General features: G+C 39.9%; 1 protein-coding gene across 1 annotated transcript in view; it reads right to left on the reverse strand.

Annotated features, from left to right (window-relative positions):
- The window catches only part of LOC132198555 (polycomb group protein Psc-like), a 104109-nt gene that overhangs the window by 31281 nt on the left and 63190 nt on the right, over positions 1-9638 (reverse strand). The window lies entirely within an intron of this gene.

The following is a 9638-nucleotide window of genomic DNA, read 5'->3' on the forward strand; positions in this document are numbered from 1 at the left end:
CATTAAAAAATTATTGATTATTATATATTTAATTAAATTTATCGACTACTACAGTTTTTGCAAAAAAATTTGTTATCAAATAATTCATTTAGTCTGGAAAGTTTATCTTTTTTGTAAAGCTAAATTTTAATATCGTTCGTCGACAAAGCAGCCGTTGCGCTTCTGCGATATTAATTAACCGCACCTCAATGTTCGTCTCTCATTAATTTGTAACTCATTAAGAAACAATTTAATGGTTTGACAAGACAAGCGACTAACACCCAGAGACGAATGGCATTAACAAGGAATGCTCCCACGCACTTACACCTGCGAGCGTTCATTATCTCAACATTAGGCCGACGTGCGGCGCACACAACAAACAAAAAGTGAACGCGCACGGTTGTTTCATCAGTCCTAAGCAAACACGCGAGCCAACTAACTCTCTCTGCTGCGCTCTCAACCCACGGCCAAATCCTCTCGTTCGGCATCAGCGGATTCCGAACCAAATCCCCACGTTGCACCCCTGAGAGGATTTTCCAAATGGAATGAAAAAAAATGCATCTCGCGAGGGAGTCCGAATTTCCACCTCTGCTTTCCCACGCAAAAGATGCACCGAGGACCAGAATTCCGAAAATGATTTTTCGTCCCTCGCCGGATATAATTGCATTGTTTGAGAGCACAATTCAAATGTCTTTCTTTCTTCCTTTCCCATAAGACAACTTTTTCGTGGACGGGACGGCCCGCAGTTTGAAGTTTCGAACCGTGCATGCATCGACCCGAACCAGATATTGCTGGCCATTGTTGTATGCGAGGGAACGTCACTAATTCAATATTCCCGGCCGCTTCTTTTTTGGGGTGTCTCGCTCAAGGGGTGCTGCGGCGGGATGAGAGAGAGTCGACGAGTTTTGAGTGCTCCTGCATTCGTGAGATTATTATGAATGGAAAAGTGGCCCACGGTCGGCAAACCGGACGGCGAAACTTTTTCCAACGGGACGTCCCTGCTTACGACAAAAGTATTAAGCGCGAAGAAAGATGCTGCAGATGGAGAGAGGAGTTGCTCCATTGTCAGTTAATTGAGCTTGAACCAGTTTTGATTTTCAACAAAGATGGGAGATTTATATTCACGATGCCTAACATATATTGAAGAGTTTTAACACTGAGCAGCAAACAAGTTATGTTTGATTTTGCAACGGATTTTGATTTTTATAAAAAAAAGGTTGTTTTTTTTTCTCGCATAGCTCTTGAAAGGGCTACGGTTGATAAATATTTAAAATACAAAATAAATCGTATTTCTATAAAATATTTCCATAAAAAAATCTAATAAATTAATAAGAATCATAATAATAATTCTAATAATTAAAGGTATTCTTTGAAAAAAACGGCAAATTCTAGCTGAATTGTTTCGTCCACAACAAATTTTTTTTCAATAAATGAATTACAATTGGACAACAATAATAATTTAATTAATAAATCATAAACTGTACATTTTTTTACGTAAAAAAAAATAAAATTTATATAAATCCGCAAGCCAGTCCAATCAATCTCGCTCAAGTCATGTTTCTCTCCTTTAATTTTTCTCTCTCAATTTTAAATCCCCTGCGCAGCTTAACTTGTCTGGTAAGAAGAACTTCAATAAATTGCACAACCAGCAGCGATTGATCCTCTCTATACTCGAGGAGCAAAAGCCCCTCTTCACTCGATACTCATCTAATCCTCCACGTCTATATCGGAGCGAAGAGAACAAATTAAAAGAATCCTTCGGAGAATTTTTCGAATCCGAAACGAAAAGGGCTGCAGCACAGATACCTCGTGCTTTTAATTTTGGAGGAATCCTTGTTTCTTTCGAGAGAGCGCAGCTCCCGTGATAAATGGAGAGGAATGCATCTCGGGAAAAGAAGGTTGGAGCCGCGGCTGGCGCGAGCAGCCAGCGAGAAAGAAAGAGGCCTTTTCGCTTCCCCAGGGGCGATATTCGACACAACAGCCAGCTTGAGCTATGCTTTTTCATGAACACACGTTTACAACTGCCGCTTATGAATGATGCGCCGAAAGCTGCAGTCTGTGATTTTCATTTTTTTGCTTCTTGTTCAGTGCGCCTGACACGCTTTTCCTCTGTAATCGCTGCTAATTGCGTCGAGAAGTTAATAACGGCAGCACGTGAATTTCGGTAGCTTATAATTATAATTCGCACAGCTAGAAGACTGGGTGCGTTCGCAGCCGCCGGATAAATGACAAATTATCGGGTTTCGCTTACATGTGTCTCGGTAATGCTATGGAGATTATTGGATATCCGGTTCTCTTGCTAAAAAAAAACTTGCTTAATTTCAGGCTTTCTCTTTGCTACACCAATAATTTGTCATTGGATACAATTTATCAGTCTTTCACAATGGAAATAATTCACTGCGGAAATAAAAGCAATTTGATTGCAAATTAAATATTATGAAGAAAATTTTAAACTATAAATTTTTCTTCTGCGCTTTTTCTGACCTTAAAATAAATAATATATATTCAAGATTTTCTTTTCAGAGAAATAAACGATAAAAAAAATTTATCAAATTTGATAATTTGATGAACAATAGAGATAGGAATTTTTCTATAAAATTCCATTGTCAGCAAATTATTGGCTCGCCAAACGTGGCCAAACGTTCACCAATAACTAAGGTTGCGAATTTATTATTTAGCCAGAATATACAAAAGCACAAACGTTAAACATTCAAATTATACAAGAATTTGGCAGTAAATAATAATAAAAAAAGCTTTTTTTTAACCCTTTTCCAATAAAATTAATATAATCTTGAGAGACTTGTGAAAAATCAATATTAAAACATTTCTATGAAGCTGGAGCTACACTATAAGATGAATTACACAATGTTGTTGAGGAAATTCTTGCATGAATTTTTTACGTCCAATTAATCCCGCTAATTGGTTGTTAATTTAAAAGGCCTCTTCGTGCGAGACTTCAGCACTTCTCCTACTTAGATCATGGCAGAAATTTATTAATAGGCAGTAAATTTCCTATCAAAAGCACCGTTGCTCCGAAGAGAAAAATTGCATGCGATGAATAATGCAGGGCCTAATTTGCAATGTACGGAGAGAGAGAGATACAATAAAAAAGAAGAGAGAACTATTTTCCCGGCCGGTCGTTGTGTTAGGGCGTGAGAATGAAGTTGAGCACGAAGATATAAAATACACTTCTGATGCTCCCTCGCTCTCGCGCTGGCATGAAGCCATTTATAATAAGCATAAAATGCAATAAAAAGTTCGACAAGAGCAGCGCAATGATAAGTATACTCTGCGGAACAGCACAACTTTTTCCAATAAAAATAAGGCGAGCGACTTCATTCACGTCTGCAAGTGGCGTTGACAACACACGAAGACGTTTTAATATAAATTTTGACCTACCTCAAGGCAATTATTATATAAATTGGCATTAAAAGTGTCGTTCTTTACGAGATGACGCCAAGATTTTTATTAAACTGCTGCTGCCATTAAAGAGTTATTGATAAAAATACATAATTTAATTCTTAATTAAACGAATAAGAAAAAAACCTTTGGCATTTCTTTAAAACTGAGCAGGAACAATCTAACCATATTTTTGCATTAGTATAAAAATCAGCGTGCCTAATACGGACCTGCGGCGAATGCAGAACCTTCAAATTGCGGCTAAACGGCCCACAAAAAAGCGCCGACTCTTGGCAATTAATTCAATTCAGCGACGTGCGCGGCCTTTGCAGCGCTTTTTTTTGCATCGCAGGCCTTCATACCAATGCGCGGCTAATATTTTACATTGGTTGCGCGCGAGTTCTTTTCTCCGACTTGAACTTTTTTATGCACATGCGAGTGCGGTGCTTGCGGATAAAATTTTTAGGTCGTTGTTGAGGTTATAGCACCGGCAGCGGCTCAAACATTTTTGTATTCCTCTCACCAATGTGTTAGCTTCTATACCAGCGTGTGTGGATATGAACACGTGACCTCTAAACAAGCGAGGGAAAGCTGTGTGGTTGTGCTGCTGCCGAGTATAGCTGTACACTTCTTTTTCTTTAAAGGTATACCTCGTTCCTTCGCCGCGCTGACAAACGCGTATATATATGTATACGGATAAGTACTGCCGTGCTGCGAGTACTTTACATTAAGTTGCGATTGCAACTCGCCGGCGCTACTTAGCTCGCCGCGCCGAGACCTTTTAACGTTAACGCCACAGCCGCGGATGCACTTCGAGAAAAGGAACTGCGGCTTTGCAGAAAAAGGAAACGAGTCCGCAATAATAGCAAAGTTCGATTCTTCTGTTCTGAGCCAAGTTGGAGAGGAAATGAATCAAGTATAGCTCTCAAAGATTTCTATGCAATTGAAATATTGGGCTGAGGATTTTTATCACAAAATAATCATAATCACTTATTTTAAGAGAAAACATGTATCAAATATTCATTTTATGGGAAATGAAATAAAATTGTAACTTTTTACTGCAATGCAATTTAGGTATTTTATAATATGCGAAATACCTGTTTTTTGCCAAGCTCTTTTAGATTTCATAGGCAAAAGAAAATAAGTATAAAATCATAATAAATTGAGAAATCAGAAAGCAAATAAAATGTAAGATTTTTTTTAAATTTAGAGAAAATTTCAATATATTTTCATTTGTTTTATTCAATTTGATCTAAACATTTTTTATTTGCCAAAGATATAAGACTGCAAAATCCTCCCAGAATAGAAAATTGTAAAGGCTTATCAAGTGCAGGACAGCCCATTAAATTGAGCGCCCTCTTCAATTATTATATTTATTTTTTTATATTGTGAGTTACAATATGTTTTGAGAATTTTCTATCGAGTATTTTAATTGAGATATAAACAATAAAAACGACGAAGTAAATTCAAAATCTTTGGTATCATAGCCATAGAAAATTGCAACTGTTGCAAATAAGAAAATTCTATATCTGTCAAGAATCGATTGTAAAGTGCACTACTTTTTACAATGTAGACATTTAAGACCAAACTTATAAAAAAAGTGTTTCCGGCCAGATTTGATAACGATATAATCACAAGATAATGAGTTATTAAAATTTGTGCTGCGTGCAAAGACAAGTGATAATTTATTCACGCGCAGGTGTCTTAATTTTTGTTAACAATCTTTGACAAAACTTGCACACTCTATAATTATGACAAAAAATTTGAAGTACATTGGATTTTTTTTAGATATTAATGAAAATTCAAGGTTAATTTGATTGATTTTGCACAGATTGCACTTTTTCAGTGAACTTCATCCAGACAAATCAATCATGTCGCTTGCTATGTTTTGACGTTTTAAGCACACACAAAATTATGTTACAAACGCGCATGAATCAAAGGAAACCTTTAACTTTCGGTGAGATGATGAATGAAGTGTTGCATTCAATTAAAAAAAATTCATAACATTATTTGAGAAGCTTTTGCACATAAAAAGTAAATGATTTCCTTAAAAATGATTAGATTTTTAACTTCAGAAAAATTCTTTTTGTGATTATTTAGGTTATGATCTATCCTGACGTAAAATTAAGTTGAAAGACGTATTATGCTTATACACGAGCTCATTTAGAGAGTTCATCAGACTTACAGGTTCAGGTTCGTAAATCTCGAGAAACATGTCGTAAACCCGAAGCACTCTCCGCGGCGGGTTTAAGAGCGCATTTGCAGAACTTCAATTGCTAGCTCGTTTCGAGATACGCATGATGAATTGCTGCTTTCATGCATGTCGCGGCGCAATGTCTCTTCGAAAATTCCCAACTTCATCTTCATATAAAATTCAAATGACTCTCCTCTTATACGGATTATCCGTAATGGACTGAGACATGTTTGCCGCCGATATAAAAATTATACAATAATTTTCCCCCTCGGAACGTGTTCAACTCTCACGAGCTGATGAAAATCGCACGAATAACATAAAAAAAAAATAAACGCATGGGGGCTGTTTAAATACGGGAGGAAGGTGCGTGCGAGGCGGAAGAGCATGAGGGTCGGCTTAATGAATCCACGACGCAAGCTGCACCTTCATTATCAACGGAGCGAACGAACCGACCAACCCCTTGATCGTCGTCGAATTTCTATTCCTTTTTTGTATGCACGACGGCTCTCGGCTTGCACCGCGTGTTTGTGTTGAGAGAGAGAGGAGCGCGAGAGAGAGAGAGAGAGAGAGAGAGAGAGAGAGAGAGAGAGAGAGAGAGAGAGAGAGAGAGAGAGAGAGAGAGAGAGAGACCGCTGAGAGCTGTTTGGTCGCGGCTTCCCCTCGCTCTCTTCTGTCAAGTGAAGAGAGAGAATGCCCCCTGCCTCCTCTTCTCTCTCTCGCTGCGTTTCCCCTCGCACCTCTCCATGTCCTACAATCCAATGCAATGCAACACACAAACTCCGAACGAGCAAACCTGCAACTTTATTCAATATTATATTGCAATGAAAAGCAACGTTGAAATCAAATTGCTTCTGCACCGCAAAAACATGCAAAGGACGTAAAAAAGCAACTAATCAGATCGGTCGCGCCGGTTGGTAATAAAAATAATAAATAAAAAACCAACTCACCTTGTCAGCAATCTGCAGCGGCAGGCAGTCGACGAACGTTATGCAGTAGTATCCAGAAATAAGGGTATATCCAAATCCATGCGTATCCAAAAAGGGCACTGTGTGTATTTTATCCACGGAGCGAGCAACTCCAGCTGGTAATCAGCTCGGCGCTGCTCTCGGAACGATAGCTCTCACAGAAATGTTGCTGCTCGCCGCCTGTGCTACCGGGAGTGCGAGCGAGAGAGAGAGAGAGACTAGTTAGAGAGAGAGAGAGAGCCGATGACGAGAGAGAGAGAATAAAAACGGCTATGCATAAAGAGCATTGAGAGAGAGAGAGACCGGGAGAGAGAGAGTCTCTCTCGCTGTTCTGTTCGTTGTCGGTGTCGGCTCTCTCCCCACCGCGGTCGGCGCGGCCAATCGCAGCGTTTCTCGTTGAGTGACGTCACCTTATCTTCATTTTGCGTGATACATTTTAGGAGGGTGAAACCGGCGGCGAGCGAGAAAAGCTGAACGAGAGATTTTCAGGCCAAACAAAGAGAGCGAGAGCGAAAAGCACAAAGGTGCCCTCACTGTTCGCGATGGAAATAAAAAAATCAACCAACCCCCCTCTCGAACCAGGTGCTAGGATGAAGTGTTTTTCTCTATAAGGCTCCCCTTGATTATGCTTCCTTCTTTTTTTTTCACAAAGAAAGTCCCGCGGAAGGAATTTGTGTATTTAATCTCGCGCGACAGCTGCAAATGGCTCAATTAGCCTCCATCGCCTTTGTTCTCTTGGGCGCCGCGCGGAAGTGCAAGAAAGGGTTTGTTCAGCTGCCCAACACATTATGCTATATCCTCGGAATGCGTTGGGCAATCGCTTCTTGCTTATATACACGAGCGAGCCGCTCCACCATACCACAAATAGCCAGCGAGCGATGCAGCTCTCGAAATTACGCAGCTTTATGGCCGCGCCGAGCTATTCTTGGAAGCGCATTTCCAAATCGGAGAGCGCAGGTAGTCGCCGCGGAAGGAAGGTCACTCTTCAAATAACATGTTTTCGGCCGAAAATAAAAACAATAAGCGCGATGACAGCTCATTCGGTTTATTTTTCCAAATGCGGCAGGATTGGAAAAAAATTCAAAAAACAACACGGCCGCTTCCGGTGTCTGCACGGGTGTGAAAAAAAAATGAAAGGTCCCAGCAAGGTCCTGCGGATCGGACGAATTCGGGCGCATCTGCAAGTGAGATGAAGCGACGTGCATGCATAATGGGCGCGATCGAAGCGATATGCGCGATGTTTTATGCATAGCGGGCGGCGAGTCGGCGCTTGGCGGCGAGAGAGCGGCTCGTCGCGGCCAAAGCGGCACCGCCGCCGCTCGCACTCTCTCTATACATTTCCACACTCGCCGGGATGTAATTTGCTTTCGTCGTCGGCTGCCGCGGTTATTATCGGCGCAATTATTATTGCTGCCCTAATGAGCAGTGCATTCATTATGTAGCGCGCGGTCGCTCCATTAGCTCTGCGACGGGAGCCACATATATAGCCGAGCATAACCGCGCCGCACGGTGCGCGCGGCCGTATATAATTTGCGCTTTATCGGGGGCTCGGGTAATTATTGTCATTACTAATGTATGTGTGTACGACACGCAGCCGCAAGTGAGATAACACATACGCGCGGGTACGACGATTCCGAATTTCATTGGCGTATGGCATTTTGGTGAAAGTAGAAAATTATAAACTAAAGATTTTACTGAAAAAATTTATTTTTGATTTGCATAACAGACACTCAGCAATATATGACAACAATTATAGAAATTGTGACTTATTATTTATATATGTTTTATTTTATATAGTTTGAGCTTTAATATGTATATTTATTATATGCATGTTGCAATCCTCTAGCGAGAAGTTCAGAAATAATAACCTTTCAATTCAATATACTGATAAGCCAACTTATTGGAATGACAAATTTATAAAATTTACAAGTCCACAAGAAATTTAAAATTCTCAGCCAAAAGAACCAGAGATATGTTTATAGTTCAAAAAAATAATTATAATTAAAATCTAGCAAATTAATAATATTTATTTTAAACTTTATATTTTATTATAAATATAAAAATAGTAGATAAAAATAATACAAATTCGCACTAAAAATAGTTTTATATTTAATAGACTTACACAAACATTTTTTGCAATTTTTTTGTATACAATTTACGCTATTATTTTATGCTGCTTTTTAATTATACTTCTTGTTATGTAAGAAAAATCGCAAGTCAATACAGTCTGTTAATACAAAAATATATATATTGAATCGTATTATATTAATGAATGTAATATGCGTTTGTTAATCAAGTAAAAATACGAGAGTGCAAATCTTTTGACGTTTCAACGGAGAGAGCGGTGGTTCCGCTTGTCACTCGCAGCAGCCGAGCGCGGAGAGCGCACCCGCCGCTCACTCACTCCGCACAATATTTTGTTTCCAATAAAAAGGATAGGGGCTTCGCATCCAGTCCCCGCTTCCTATCAATCGCTTTGTCCCCCAGGGTTGGCCTGCACCCCCGCACCGAGCATGACGTCATCCTCCCCCGCAGGAGAGATCGAGCGACTACCCCCCTATAACCAAGAGAGTGCTGCATGCAATTATTCTCCACTGTAATGTGCGCGCCTCTGATTTCAAGCGGGTCTTTTTGCGGTCAAGTAGCAACTCCAATCCGCAAAAGATTTCTTCAAGGGGAGGTGCCAAACAATTTCTTATGATGTATTTATTGAAAGTTTTTGTTATTATTCTAGAATGAAAATCAGATAAAAAGATTTTTGAGAAATTTCTGACGCATTTTTTTTCTTGGAAAACTTGCCTGTCAACAATGATCCAGGAAGTTGTAAATATGCAAGAGGGAAGAAAGAAATAAAGGTCAGCATTCTTGTGTTCCACGCCTGAGAGAAAAAAATTGGCTCCACATGAGTGATTAGGCCGCTCACCCCCAGAGTCGTCGTTTCTTCTTTTTGTGTTGATTGTTGGCGTCGCGCCTCTAAACTTTCCTTTCACGCTCCCCACAGGCCAGCGTCTTTCCAAAAGAGGATTTCTCGGAAAAGCAGCAGGTTGACAATGAGCGACTAAAGTCCTGAGCGATCCAGTTCATTCTCCGCTTCTCTATAC

Source organism: Neocloeon triangulifer, unplaced genomic scaffold, assembly GCF_031216515.1.
Source record: "Neocloeon triangulifer isolate White Clay Creek 2 clone unplaced genomic scaffold, ASM3121651v1 ptg000013l, whole genome shotgun sequence".
In the NCBI taxonomy this organism is placed as follows: domain Eukaryota; kingdom Metazoa; phylum Arthropoda; class Insecta; order Ephemeroptera; family Baetidae; genus Neocloeon; species Neocloeon triangulifer.